Raw genomic sequence first — 16270 nt, 5'->3', positions numbered from 1 at the left:
GCTTGTCAGTGCATTGTCAACTGCACAACTCACCTCATTAATATTCACACCCTCATTTTACCAAACTCTGCAAACAAGGCCAACATTGGGAGAACTCACAGAGATTAGAGGGTGTCAGCTCACTGTTTGCTGTGAACCATCTGCATGTTGCCTGTGACCAAACTGCAGCTCAGGGCACGAATTATGGGCCCCAGCCATATTCACTCCTCCTCCATAGACCTTGGCATCTGACATCTATCAGCCCACCTCAACCATGTTGGCACTTCCATTATTCACTGGGAGTGCAACCTGGAAGTATACACTAGCATCACAGGACACAATAGTGATTTACATAGAAAGGCTGGTGTGTGTGAATGTTGCTATAGGGACAGGTACCCAGCTGGACTGGGGCTGCGGCTCAGGATTGTTCATGTCCTTTTTAGTGCTTGCTCAATGACAACCTTACTTGCATGTTCACAGTATCCCTGCCTTGCTGTGCTAATTTGCACCATCTTGCAACCAGGCAGCTTGCTTTGTTGCTCAGCAGTCCTCAGGCAACAACGTGGTGGGGTGGGGGTGGGGGTATCTTGCTGTATAGCACTGTGCTATGTCAATCTCACAACTGCACCATTTGCCAGCAGCCTAGGTGGCAAACACACTGCATGGGCAGCAAAGGGACATCCATATATCCAACTCTTAGGGGAGTCACCTTCAATGCTGCCTTTGGAGGCAACCTTCCATTATAGTACAGGGAATTGGTTACACTCAGCTGTCTGTTTGGTGGGTTTGCAACAAGATGTCCACCACTCTGCCGTCCAGAGAGTGGGCCATGGTCAGTCCATTGTGCTGAAATGGTGAGTGCAGAGGTTAGGGTTAAGAAGAAGAGCCATGTATAGCCACTAGTCAGGGGTCTGGGCGTGGCTTGCCCAAAGCTGCCTGGCCAAGATTGGTTGAGGGGGTGAGCCTCAGTTCGATGCACCATGGTCCATCCTCAGGAACTACAGGAAAGGTGGGGTAGGGGGTGCTGTGGCAATGGAGCCACGACATGTCAGCCTTCAGCACTGGGGGTGGCTGGGACTTGTGGGAATGAGAATCTTAAAGGCTTGGCAGGATAGGCTACTAGGAATCATTTGGGGATATCTGGGGACTCACTGACACCAAACATTAGGCATCATCATCCAGAAGGGCCAAAGGTGTCAGCAGGACACACAGCTATGTGTTTGTGTTGTTGTCCCTAATGGTAGCTAATTTTTTCAGCTCCATGCACAGCCCTCAATCCATGAAGCCTCTTGTGTGAACATCTACCTGATGGTGTAATAATGCATTGAGCACCTACATGTTGAGAGAAATACCATTTATGTACAAAACATGAGAAAACAGAATTACCTTCTTCACTTGGGCCATCAAAGTGACCTCAATATCTTTTCTTCATTCTCTTCCTCCCACTTTTGTCGAAGTGCACTCCCTGGTTCCACAGCTGGCATGCAAGGAGCCTGATTGGATTAGGTTTTGTTAAATTCATTCACAGGATGTGTGAGTCTGTGTCCAGGCCTGCATTTATTGCTCATCCCTAACTGCTCAGAGTAAACCACATTGCTGTGGGTCTTGAATCACAGGTAGGCCAGACTATGTAAGGATGGGAGTTTCCTTCCCTGTAGGACATTAGCGAACCAGATTTTTTTTCCTGACAAGTGGCAATGGATTTACAGCCATCATTTGACTCCTAATTCCAGATTAAAAAAAAGTCAAATTTTAACAACATCAACAGTGGGATTTGAACCCAGGTCCCCAGATCATTACCTGGCTCGCTGGAATAACAGTCCTGCAATAATACAACTAGGCCATCAGTCCCCTTAGAGGCTACCCTGCCTGGAGCTTTGGTGAGATGACCCTGGGGATGCTTATATCTTGATGGGCCAGACTCATTGAGGGTCTTCATACTGGAGGTAAGTTGACCATCCTTTGAAAGATCAGATGTGTGCAGGCAGGGAGAAACTGCAGGGCCTGTCCACCTCTGCAGTGTCCTGCAGATCTGTGCAGTGGTAGAGATAGGATGCTTGTGAGGTAGTAGAGAGGAAAGTGTGGCACCTACCCTGGAAGACCAGAGAAGATCATTGAACCATTTGCACAAATGTAGGTCAATCTTCTGCACCCTGGAGATGGCTCTGACCCTGACATTGACCTCAGAGCATTGGCTTTCTTTGATGGTCCTCAGCCCTCCTCTGTACCATTCTGTCAACCAGGACCTCTAAGTCCCTATTGGTGAGTTACAATGCTAGTTTCCCCTTCTCTGATATTTTGAGGACACATCCTTCAAAATCCAGGTATCTTTGGAATACCAATGCTTGTCTGATTTTACTAATGGTGTGGTTGCAAGTGATGCCAGTGTTTTGGGGATATCTGCCAAACATCGAGTTGCTATGGGAATAGTGTGTGGTAACATGGGGCAGATATGAGAGATTCCATGGGGCGGGGTAGGTAATTAATGCAGCAGATTTGGTAAAATATAGAGAGAGCACTAATTTGGACTCTTAATAAGAAATCCTTCAGAGCACTCGATGCAACTGGGGGTCAGCCAAAGAAAATAAGATTCAGCCCAATAAATCTCATGTTCCTGCTGGTTGTGACAAAGAATATCTGCTACAATCAAAACTGGTCAAAGTAAAGAATGGAGACAACCAGCAGCGATTCATGCTAATTGCAATTAGTGTTCACCCCCACTGTAGTCATGACAGAGAGAGTCAGCACAATGTGGGCAGGGTTAAACTTTAGGGATGGGGCTCAGTGGAAAAGGATAAGAGTTGCAGTTGTAGCTCTAGGGATGTGTAGGTATATGTGGGTGACCATTGGCTATTTGGAGTGCCAATTCGAAAAGAACTTGGAGGTTTAGGTGGGGCAGACAGGTTAAGCACAGGTTTTATGGTGCTTAGCATGGACTTCAATTATCTCTTGATTCAGATATACGATCTACCAATGGAGAATGGTTGTGATCACACCCAAAGTAGATGGAGTCAATGATTTTCTTCTGGATCCAAATGTAAGCTCAACCTCTGAGCATCGATACCTTTGCATTTTCATGTGTACAGGCTGAAGTCATTTGTAAACATGCTATACTAACGTAAAATGCAAGCACTATCCAAGTGTGTGGGGTGCAGATGCTGGTCACAAGTAATCTTGGCCATGGCATTGATTCTTATAGATTAAGATCATAATCTCTGTGAAGCAGAGACAATCACAGAGGCCTTAAATGTGGATCCTACTGGCCATAAAGCACAAAGCTAGTGCCATGTTTGTTAGGCTTCGCAGGGGTATGGAACTGATTTCCTCCCAACCTGTACTATAAGTACAATGCAACATGCTCTGATATACAATCATGCCTATTGTGAGTGATATAGGGGTCAGAAAAGAAGGTCAAAGGTCGACTCATGCAGCACTTACAATCTGTGTCTTTTTGATATGATCGGTGGGTGCTTTCATCAGAATAAATGTCAGTGACAAAATTCCATGTGGAATCATTCCACAACCTTCCTTATTGGAGTGCTCCATGTCCCACTGGATGTAGTAGTAGCAAAGCTGTCCTTTGAGAGTGATGTAAATGCTCACATTAGTAGGGACATGTTCATTGCTTATGTTCCCCACCTAGGTCCATTGCAAGGATGACTTATGGATCCGACCCTGCAGGGCTAATTGACACTGTTGCTGCTGCTCTGCAACAAAGATGCAGGGAAATGGAAGAGGAACAGCCAGCAAGTCTAGGAAGAGTAGTAACCGCACAGGACTCTGAGCAGCCTGCAGACTGAGAGGCCACAGCTGAAGGCACCCTATGCAGGAGGCCATCCTATCCTTGTGGCAGTCAAGGTGACAGCTGCGTTGAAGTTTAATGCAATTTGACCCTTCAGAGGAGCCACTGGGGACCTGTGTGAGATCGCTTAATCAGTCGACAACTGCATTAAAACTTTCACTGAAGTAATTTGTGCCGGACCACACTATTTCATCTCATTTCCCCATGCAATGGCAGAGCTGCAGCCTCGGCAGTAGGACGCAGACCATAGCTGGTTTTCTCCAGGTGCAGGGCACCATTGGCTATCCACATGTTGGATTGACAGGGCCATTTCCGTGTGCAGCTGAGTTCATCAATGCACTAGCAAACCATGATCATCAATACCACTTCTTACTGTGTACACCCAGTACTCTGTGATTTGCTACAATGTCTGTATCCTTGAGAACTCTCATGTTCCTGCTGTTGTGAGGGGCGAGATGCTTTGGAAGGATGGTTACTGGAGAACAAGGGCTACTTTCTCTGTCCATGACTGACTCCATTACACAACTTTCCTTACTGAGAAACAAACAGCAGATACAATGCAACTCCTTCATCCAGACCATCATGGAGCAAACAACAGGTCTCCAAAAGACAAGGTTCCACTGCTTGGATTGGTCTGGGGTGTGCCGCATGATTCTGGAATGCTGGAGGAGGAAAAAAAGGGCTGTGAGGGGGGTTGATAAGCTGGGAGAGTGGGAGCTGTCATCTGAGGACAGGAATATCAAGCAGGAGGAACATCATCTTGCAGCAACATCAGGAACAGATAAGACTTCATTGATGTCCATTTCCAGTAGTCGAGACCTGGGTACAGTGAACGTAATTGACCATAAAATTGGTGCTTAACATGCAAGCAGTTCACTTCTGTTTTGAAAGGCAAATGCACCTTCTGATTGTTTGAGTTCTGTAGCCTTCCAGTGCTAATGAGTGTTTGGAACGATTCAAAGACTTTCCTACATTTGATGGTCTGACATTAAGCAATGATAAGATGCTGACTACAGTGGAAAGTGTAGCAGTTTTAGAGAATGTTGTAAAATGGGTATGAAAAAACTGAAAACTATGGCCAGTGCCTCCACAATTTTCAATCTCACTTCCTTAGATGCAGCTCATTTGCTTCCAGTGCCTTGTCAACTCTTAGTACTGACAGGTTAGTCAATACCTCCTCCTTACCAATTTTTCATAATTCCAGTGAGTGAAGTTCCTCCTAATACTTCCTTGGTAAAAGCAGATGTGAAGTACTCATTCAGCCATGTATAAATCTCCTCTGTGGTCCCAAATTGGCCCAACTCCCATGAGAAATGGCAGATGAGCCCCCAGCTGGACAGAGGAAATAGTCCAGTGATATCCTCATGGCCTCAATGGTGAAGTGCTGCCTTCCCACAGACACTGGGAAATCAGTGGCCCAAGACCATCCAAAGTGGAGGATGAGCATTTGGGAAGGGGGCAAGCGCCTCGAGACTGGCCATCGGAAAACAGCAGAAGCTGGATGATAACAGTGTAAGGAGCATACTGCCACACTAATGTCCCACCCACTCCTTCCCACAACCACCTTCTGCCCTAAGTATAGCAGAGTCTGTGGAAGTTGCTTCAGTCTGTACAGCCACCTACAGACTCACCCTGAGAGTGAAAGACAGTCATCCTTCTCGGCGAGGGAACACCATCGATGATTATGACTTCTTTTCAAAGTATTTTAGCCAATGCAGAATGTGTTTAATGCTTTTGTATTTTCTGCCATCCAGGAAACAACAAACAATTCTTTTTCTAAGTTTGCAAACATTAATTAAAGATGGTAAGAGCTGTTGCTGGATATCTCACTGTGAAAGAGAATCAACGAAGCCGTTTTCAGATTGTAAGGGATTCGGTCTACATCTGGAAACATTTTTATCATGCTGTTTACTGGGCGACACATTGCTGAACAGCAATGTCTCTCAATTATTCATTTCACCCAAATCGTATCTATGCCTTCCAGCTGCTGAAAATTATACTCTAGTCATCAGTGATTTGGACACAAATAACACTGTTTTCTCACAATCTTTTCCCAAAGTGCTGCACCATGTTGTTTGTTTGCAGAGAAATGCAGATCTGAAAATAATGATTAAAAATGCCTTTGTGACAGATTAAACTTGTCATTAAGCTGACCAAAAAAACACCAGCCCATCTGCCACAAATGAAGTTCTTAACCTTTCAATTCTCTTCCACTTTTTTTACTTAGCAATTTCCAGTTGTTAAGTAATTCTGTGTTATCACTTAAATGAGCAGTGGCTGAAAATGTAAATATTGTGCCTAGGCAATTGCATGAAGTTTTTGTTCATTAATTTATCTAGGAATAGGTTGAAGTGTGCAGCTCCACTCAACTAATTGAGAATAGTGCTCAATCACCATCTCTCCCTTTACCTGCAGCTGCTGTCAATTGATGGAATGCAGTTCCCAAAGTATCAGGCAGCTCCCAGTACTTCATCCTGATGTTATTTCTCATGTTTGAACTTAAGTATTGGAAGGTTAGTCAAGTAGGTGACCTTAAAGGCAAACTCACTGTCTGTTCATAATGACCAAATGGTGGAGCAGTGAGACAAAGTTGCCATCTTTTGAGCACAGTAGAGTAATTACCTGATGAGTGATTGAATAACTCCACAGAGACTTGTATCCCACAAAAAAAATTCACCCTTTATTTACATCTGGAGTATTCTTGACACTGATCCAGATCCCTCGGAGCTAGCTCTCGTAGTGAACAGGATATCCGAAACTCCTGTTCTTATCTGTCAGCCAGGGTTCCCTAACTGAATTCCCTAATCAGGGAACTCCGATCAGTCCCTCTCAGGGAACTCATGTACTTTGATGTCCACCTGGCTGACCTCACCTCAGTGACCATTTGGCACTTGATTGGATTTTGAAATTGCTGGCCCTCTACTATCCTGTCTGATCGATTTAGTAAGGCATCAGCAAGCCTATTGCCTTGACTTCCTGCCTCCAGTCTAGTTAGAGGCTTTGCATTTCAGTGCCGGATCACATCACCGACACGTAGTAGGTCAGAAATCTGAAGCATGGACCATTTATGGTTTCTGACCCCAGATTGAAAATTTAGTTGCTCAGCTGAGAACATTGACCTTGCAAATCCATACTCTGCCCAGATCATATAGAATCGTGGAAGGTTACTTATTAATGAAAGCATTTTTTGTATCAAAATCACTGCTCCTCAATTCCTTGTACTTTTTAGATCTTGCTGTAATCTGTACGAGGTCCCAAATGACTTAATTAACATATATTATAATACAAGTCAGTGGTGCTAAGACTCTCAGTATCTAGATTTTACATCTCCAATGCATCTAGCATTAGATAATATCTCTTCTTGACCTGCCTCTGGAATCAACTTGAAAAATTTGGCTCTGAATCCATCTACAATCCTTCTCAGTATTCTTTAACCTATTACAGAAACATCAATTTCCAGTGACATCAAGAGGAAACAATCTACAAACGACACAATTGTTGTGCACATTGCTTTAACTTGCCCTTTAAGCAAATAATGCAACCTGCACATTGAGATACTGGTCTGGTGTATTTCAGGCAATGGGTCTCCACACAAACACTGTCCCTGAAGGCTGTTTGCTTCATTCGCTCACAGGAAGATGGTATACTGCGAACAGGAATTTATCTGCTCATGGGAAGTGGGCTCAAGGGCAGGCAGGGATTTAAAAATCTGAAAAGGACAGTTTGGTGAGGGATCTGAGTTCATCCCATCCAATTCCGGCTTTAACATCCAGGAAATGCAGATGGGCAGGAAAACAGTAAAATATGCAACTGCATATTTAATCTAGTAGTCTGGCTTTAACAGGCAATGCACAGGATTTTCAAAAATTGTGAAAATCACCAGGATCAAGCCAGTGGAAGCATTTGGAAAAGGGAAGCTGAGAAGAAACCTTCAAATCAGCAAGAAGCAACTCAACAGCTCTTATGAACAAAGACTACAAAACTGCTTCCCCAGTTTTCCTATCCATCCATACTTTCCCACTTTGTCAATTCCAATGTCTGTCTGTCTGTGCATGAAGAGGAGTTTGTAAGGATATTAGAGTTTTAATTGCAGTGTTATACTCCAACAGTTTATCTGTAGCTGGAGTCTAACTACTTATAATGAATATTAATTCTTGTTAAGACCAGAAACTTGGTCTATGCTTTTGATCAATCTGGATCTGAATATGAGGTAAATTGGGAAATTTTGCAAACTTGTTTTAACATCTTTAACTTTCGTAATGAAACTGGGACTTGCTTTCCAGCATGCTACCTTAGTAAGTGTGGTGGATATCTTAAGTTAGGCCTGTTGATTTACACTGGTGCATGACAGGAGGAAGAAGCAACAAGTGTGACCGAAGGAGAAAAGAAATGTTGTAAGTAATAGCTAGCTTGAAGGTGCAAGGGAAGGTGGAAAAGAGGCACAGTTGAATGTCACCTTTTTAACTTGAGGAGAGCCTGAGGATGTGGAGGGCAGGGATTAATAGTGCTGGGGAGTATTTTCAAAAACTTGTTCATGCGATGTGAGCATTGCTGGCAGGGCCAGCATTTATAGCCAACACTGAATAGTCTGGAGAATGTGGTGTTGGTGAGCTGCCTTCTTGAACCACTGCAGTCTTTGGAGTATAGGGACACCCACAGAGCTGTTAGAAAGGACCATGCACACTTTTTTGACTTGGTAGTAGTGAAGGAACCATGATCGAGTTCTGAGTCAGTGTGTGCCTTGGGGATCAATATAACAACTTTTCTCCTCAAATCCATACAGTGTGGAAACAGGCCCCACAAGTCCACACCAACCTCTGAAGAGTATCCCACCAAAATCTCTACATTTACCCCTGACTAATGCACCTAAACCTACACATCCCTGAACACTATGGGACAATTTAGCATACCTGTGGACTGTTGGAGGAAATCCATATAGACCCAGGGAGAATGTACAAGCTCCACACAGACAGTCACCTGAGGCTGGAATTAAACCCAGATCCCTGGCACTGTGAAGCAGCAGTGCTAACCATTGAGCCACCATGCTGCTTTGCTGGAACACAACTCCATCTGCTAAGTTTTGTCACCAATTAATTCAACTTCAAGATCTGCTATAGATTCTTATCAGTTGGAGTTCAGGGAAAGTGGTTGTGATTTTCATAATTTGATTAAGTTACGCTATTTTTTTAAAAAAAGTTATTGATTAGAGAAGCAAAGTACAGAAATATCCCACTTAGGAACAGAAAAAACCCAAAAGTTATACAATGCTACAGTTGTAGAGTCACATGTAACTTAATAAACGTTAAGTAAAATGCATATAAAGGCCATCAGAGATGCCAAGAAGCAACACCAAACTAAGTTGAGACATGAACATCCGCATTTGTGACAAGGCTTACATGACTTAACAGGCTACAAAGTAAAGTTGAACAGAATCATGGGCAATGGTAATCCTTGCCTGTTGAGCTCAATGCATTCGACACTCGCTTTGAGCAGAAGATCAGTGAAACAATCCCACTTATCCCAACAGCTTCAGATGTACCTGTATCCTTGGTCGCAGCCACAGACATTAGATCAGCCTTCTTAAGTATGAACCCAGAGAAAGCGACTGGTCCAGAAAGAGTCCTTGGCCATGCATTCAGATCCTGTGCAGACCAGCTGGCAGAAGTATTTGCAGACATCTTTAATTTCTCCTTCCTACAATCTGAAGTCCCCACCTGCTTCAAGAAGACCATCATCATTCCAGTCCCAAAGAAACATCATGCACCGTGTCTCAATGGCTACTGCCCAATGTCTCTGACATCCACAATTATGAAGTGCTTCGAGATTTTGGGCACAGCTCACATCAACTCCAGCCTCCCAGATTGCCTTGATCGTTTGCGATTTGCTGCCGATGCAACAGTGCCACAGCAGATGCCATCTTCCTGGCCCTACACTTGTCCCTGGAATATCTGGACAACAAGGATATCTATGTGAGACTCCTACATAATGACTACAGTTCCACCTTCAACACCACAATTCCAAACAAACTCATCTCTAAACTCCAGGATCTAGGTCTTGGATCCTCCCTCTGTAACTGGATTTTCGATTTACTGATCAACAGATCACAGAACAACACATTCTCCACAATAACTCTCAACACAAGTGCCCTGCAAAGCTGCATACTCAGCCCCCTATACCTTATACTCCTTAAAATCACATGAGTGTGTGGTCAAGTTCCACCCAAACTCCATTTATAAACTTGCTAATGACACCTTTCCATTGTAGGTCAGATCTCAAACGATGACAGGATGGAGTACAGGAAGGAAATAGAGTGCTTGGCAGCATGGTGTAAAGACAACAATCTCTCCATCAACATCAGTAAAACAAAGGAGCTGGTCATTGACTTCAGGAAGCAAAGTGGAGCGAACATCCCTGTCTGTATTAGTGATGCTGAGGTGGAGGTGGTTGAGAGCGTCAAATTCCTGAGAGTGACGATCACCAACAATTTGTCCTGGTCTACCTATGTTGACACTACAGTCAAAAAAACACAGCAAAGCCTCTATTTTCTCAAGAGGTGAAGAAAATTTGGCTTATCAATAAAGATTCTTATAAGTTTTTATAGATGCACCATAGAAAGCACCTTATCTAAATGCATCAGAGAATGATATGGCAACTGCTCTTCCCAAGACTGAAAGAAACGACAGAGAGTTGTTAACACAGTCCATCATGCAAGCCAATCTCCCATCCACTGACTGCTGCATCAGAGAAGCAATCAACATAATCAAAGACCCTTCCCACACTTTTCCGTCAGGTGGAAGAAATAAAAGTTTGTATATACATATTCAAGATTAGCTTCTTCCCCACTTTTGGATGAACTTTTGAACTTTTGAATGGACTTCTTTAATGTTAATTTCAATCCCTCTCTGCACCTTTTCGGCAGCTGTAACATTGCATCCTGTTCTGTTACCCTGTTGCACCTGTATAGTACGATCTGCATGTGAAGCATGTAAGACAACACATTTCACTATATCACAGTACATGGGACAGTAATAAATCAAATCAAATAATTATGGCTTTCTTCTTGCTTTCTATTTTACCATATAAATAGAAGCAAAATATTGCAGATGCTGGAAACCTGAATTTTTCAAAAAACTTTTCTGAACAAGTCATTGGACTTGAAATGTTAACTCTGTTTTTCTTTCTACAGATTCTACCAGACCTGCTGAATAATAGCACTTTCTGCTATTATTAAAAATGTAACAAAAACAGGTATTTGTAATTCTTGATCTGCACTCACCACTTGGGGATGCCAGAGCTTCACAGTAATGCTTTAAACCCCACCTGCCCAAAAGTAATAAGTATGATTGTTGGAACAACATTCTGTTTTTGTTGTTCCTTGACCAGCAAGCTTTATTTACACAAGCTGACAGTGAAATTCTGGAGCATTTTTGCTTTGTATGTAACAAATCAATCAGACAAAGTAAAGCATGCACATATGTAAGATTAATGAAAAAATAGAAAAATATCAGAATAACAAGCAATGGATAAGCAAAATGTTGAATATTTTGGATTAAAACCAGTTCCTTTAAATGGAAGCTCCTTACAGTTAATCAGAGAGGTCACAGGGCACGCACTGAGAATGGTGAAATATCCTCAAGTCTCATACTGGTGGCGATGACAACAAAACGGCACAGGAACAGATTGAGTGAGATGGCGTTGTAATCGGAGAAGGTGACTGTTCTTTTACTACTTAGTTAAGATGAAACATCTGACAGTGTTAAGCTGCTCACCTTTCCTGCTTCCTGAAGATATGGTTCCTCATGGCACACTGTTACCACATTGACAGTCTCCATGCTCATGTACTTGGTTGGACAGGTTATCCTCTTCCTCTCATCTTTGGAAAAGGTATTGTTACTGCAATTCCTTAGATCTTGCAAGAGGACTATCAGTTAAGAGTGAGGAACCTAGAGAGCTGCCTCCCGAAGTCATCTCTCTGCCTCAAAAATCTAAATACTGCTGAATCTTCTGTGGTTAATCCTTAGGAACATATGAGCAAGGAGTAGGAGTAGGTCATTCAGCTCCATGTGCCTGCTCCACCATTTAATAGGACCATGACTGATTTGATAATCACCTCTAACCTACTTTCCTGTTTACATCTGATAACCTTTCACTCTGTTGTTTACCGAGAATCTAACCCCTTGTGTATTAAAAATATTGAAGGAATCTGCTTCCATTTTCTTTTCAGGAAGAAAATTCCAATGACTTGTAAGTCTCTGAGTGAAACGAAGAGCCTCATCTCTGTTTGCAATGGGTTGCCACCTATTTTTAAATGGTGATACCTGGTTTAGATTCTCCCATAAGAGGAAACATCCTCGCCACAGCCATTCTTTCAAGATCCTTCAAGATCTTTTGTTTAACTCAAGTCATTTTCTAATTTTCTAAACTCTAACAGCTACAAGCCTAGCCCATCAATATTTACTCATAAGACAAACTGTCCATTCAATGTGTTAGTTTGGAAAACCTGCTCTGAACTGCTTCAAGTACATTTTCATCCTTCCTTGAATAAGATGACCAATGTATTACATGATATGCCAGATATGGTCTCACCAATATATAACTATATAACTGAAGCATAACTTTCTTACTTTTAAATTCAATTAACCTTACAATAAATGATCACATTCCTTTAATTTTTCTAATTACTTGCTGTACCTACACACTAGCTCTTTGTGATTTAACCACAAGGACACCTAGATCCTCTTGCATCGCAGTGCTCTGCAATCTCTTGCAATATATATTACATGCTTCTTTTATATTCTTCCTGCCAAAATGGACAATTTCCTACGTTTCCAAATTACACTCCATTTGTTGGATTTTTGCCCACTGATTTAACCTATATTTTCATGGCCTCCTTAAGTTTTCTTGACTACATTTCCTATCTATCTTTGGGCCATCAGCAAAAGAGGCAAACATACTCACTATTCATTCCATCTGACAACTGGATAAATAACTATTATTGCTACTCTCTGGTTCCGGTTAGCCAACCAGTTTTCTATCCATGCCAATATGCTTGCCCATACACTATATACTGTGCAGCATTCACAGCATATTCAGTTCCAAGAGTTGCTATGTGGTAACATTCAATTCCATTCATGAAGGGGTTTACTAAAATGTTTTCAGGAGTTCACCCAGGATAGTTGAAGGTTACTGAAGAGGAGTTCAATAGTTACAGTTAGGGGTAGACATACAGAGATGTCTAGACCTCATGTTATGTGCTATAGTCAGCTGGACTTCTATGAAGGCAACTGCTCAGATTCTATGTAGTTCAGTACTCCAGTGGGGATTGGAAAACTCAAACAGGATTTGCTTGATAAAATAAACAAAATTGGATCTCAGGACAAATCCGAGAGTCAGGACTAGGTTGGTGAGGCTAGCTGCTGATGAAGAGCTGGAATCATGTATGTAAGTCATTATTGGAATGCAGTTTCAGAACCCAAGAGAGTGTAGACTCAGTAAAGGAACGTGACTGACAGGAATGAGTACAGTCATTGAGAAAAACCATGACAGAATGGCTCTGGAAAGGCATTTGAAAGGTCAGATGAGCAAAAGTGAAATATTATGATCACTTGTGATGTTTAATAGGATTTGATGACTCATTGTGTCATTACCATTTGGGGAAATTGCTGAGAAATATCTGGGATCTGATTTCATTTGTATTTGCTATTTGTGTGCACTGTGAGGTGTTCCCCTATGAACCACATGTTCATTCAATGTACCAGAATATTGTTTGTATGTGTATTATAGATTGGTATTATTCTTTCAGATTCTAAGTATTGTTTGTTCAAAATTATAGAACCTTGTGGCTTTACTGTCTTAGTATGTCTCGTGGATCTTATACTTTATTTAATTTAAAATAAAAATGTTATTGGTCCCTCGTTAGATCACAACATAATGTTTTCACTTAAGTCTGGAATCATAAAATAATTTGGAGGCTCCTTCAGGATTTGAAGTCCACAGTCCAATATGAGCGCTAGGACTGGCTGAGGGTAAGGCTAGTTAACATAGGCTTTATGAACGTCACTGCAAGTACAGAAAACCAAATGGCTATGCCATTTGCTATGACTTTTCTGAAAGGGAAAGATTTATCCTTGAGTGTGATTCGTTAAAACAAAAACAAGCTAATATCATTTGCAGAAAAGTTGGGGTTAGAAATAAAAAGGAATGGGTAAGAAACACATATATCATTAAAGTAATAGTTCAACATCTGGGACTGGGAGAAGAAGAGTTCAAATTAGGTGGAATCCAACTTTAGTTGTTAGAAAACAACAGATGCTGAAGATTGCAGCAGGTCAGGCAGCATCCATTGAAAGAGAGCAAGCTAATGTTTCGAGTCGAGATGACTCTGATGCAGCATCTGCAGTAACTTGCTCCGATCTAAGTTGTTAGAATTTTGTTGCAGATAAAATAATGAAATAGAAAATGAAAAAGAAATGAAAACTGAACTTGAAAGAGAAAGACAAATGTTTGAACTTGAACTCCAGAGAGAGAAGTTGGCAAAGTACGAAAGGAATCATAGAATCATAGAAGGAGCTGGTGTATGGGAGAAGGATTCACACTTTTGGATCTTTGGAATCTCTTTTGGGGTTGAAGTGACCTGTACAAGAAGGACGGATTGCACCTAAATTGGAAGGGGACTAATATACTGGCAGGGAGATTTGCTAGAGCTGTTTGGGAGGATTTAAACTAGTAAGGTGGGGAGGTTGGGACCCAGGGAGGTAGTGAGGAAAGAGATCGATCTGAGACTGGTACAGTTGAGAACAAAGGCGAGTCAAACAGTCAGGGCAGGCAGGGACAACACAGAGAACAAGGTAGGACTGATAAATTAAACTGCATTTATTTCAATGCAAGAGGCCTAACAGGGAAGGCAGATGAGCTCAGGGCATGGTTAGGAACTTGGCACTGGGATATCATAGCAATTACAGAAACGTGGCTCAGGGATGGGCAGGACTGGCAGCTTAAGATTCCAGGATACAAATGCTGCAGGAAGGACAGAAAGGGAGGCAAGAGAGGAGAGGGAATGGCATTTTTGATAAGGGATAGCATTACAGCTGTATTAAGGGAGGACATTCCCAGAACTACATCCAGGGAAGTTATTTGGGTGGAACTGAGAAGTAAGAAAGGGATGATCACCTTACTGGGATTGCATTATAGACCTCCTAATAGTCAGAGGGAAATTGAAAAACAAATTTGTAAGGAGATCTCAGTTGTCTGTAAGAATAATAGGGTGGTTATGGTAAGGGATTTTAACTTTCCAAACATAAACTGGGGCTGCCATAGTGTTAAGGGTTTAGATGGAGAGGAATTTGTTAAGTGTGTACAAGACAATTTTCTGATTCAGTATGTGGATGTACCTACTAGAGAAGGTGCAAAACTTGACCTACTCTTGGGAAATAAGGCAGGGCTGGTAACTGAGATATCAGTGGGGGAGCACTTTGGGGCCAGCAACCATAATTCTATTAGTTTTAAAATAGTGATGGAAAAGGATAGACCAGATCTAAAAGTTGAAGTTCTAAATTGGAGGAAGGCCAATTTTGACAGTATTAGGCAAGAATTTTCAAAAGCTGATTGAGCTCAGATGTTTGCAGGTAAAGGGATGGCTGGAAAATTGGAAGCCTTCAGAAATGAGATAACAAGAGTCCAGAGAAAGTATATTCCTGTTACAGTGAAAGGAAAGGCTGGCAGGTATAGGGAATGCTAGATGACTAAAGAAATTGAGGGTTTAGTTAAGAAAAAGAAGGAAGCATATGTCAGGTATAGACAGGATAGATCGAGTGAATCCAGGAAGAGTAGGAGGCAGTAGGAGTATACTTAAGAGAGAAATCAGGAGGGCAAAAAGGAGGCATGAGATAGCTTTGGCAAACAGAGTTAAAGAGAATCCAAAGGGGTTTTACAAATACATTAAGGACAAAGGGATAACTAGGGAGAGAATAGGGCCCCTCAAAGATCAGCAAGGCAGCCTTTGTGTGGAGCCGCAGGAGGTGGTGCAGATACTAAACAAATATTTTGCATCGGTATTTACTGTGGAAAAGGACATGGAAAATATAGAATGTAGAGAAATAGAGGGTGACATCTTGAAAAATGTCCATATTACAGAGGAGGAAGCGATGGATGTCTTGAAACGTATAAAAGTGGATAAATCCCCAGGACCTGATCAGGCGTACCCTAGAACTCTGTGGGAAGCTAGAGATGTGATTGCTGGGCCTCTTACTGAGATAAGGTAAAAACCCCTGGTGCTCACCTTCCACCCTACAAACTTTCGCATAAACCAAATCATCTGCCGACATTTCCGCCACCTCCAAAAAGACCCCACCACCAGGGATATATTTCCCTCCCCACCCCTTTCCGCCTTCCGCAAAGACCGTTCCCTCCGTGACTACCTGGTCAGGTCCACGCCCCCCTACGACCCACCCTCACATCCTGGCACTTTCCCCTGCCACCGCAGGAACTGTA

The sequence above is a fragment of the Chiloscyllium plagiosum genome, chromosome 10, assembly GCF_004010195.1.
Source record: "Chiloscyllium plagiosum isolate BGI_BamShark_2017 chromosome 10, ASM401019v2, whole genome shotgun sequence".
Lineage (NCBI taxonomy): Eukaryota > Metazoa > Chordata > Chondrichthyes > Orectolobiformes > Hemiscylliidae > Chiloscyllium > Chiloscyllium plagiosum.
This window is presented reverse-complemented; position numbering follows the sequence as displayed.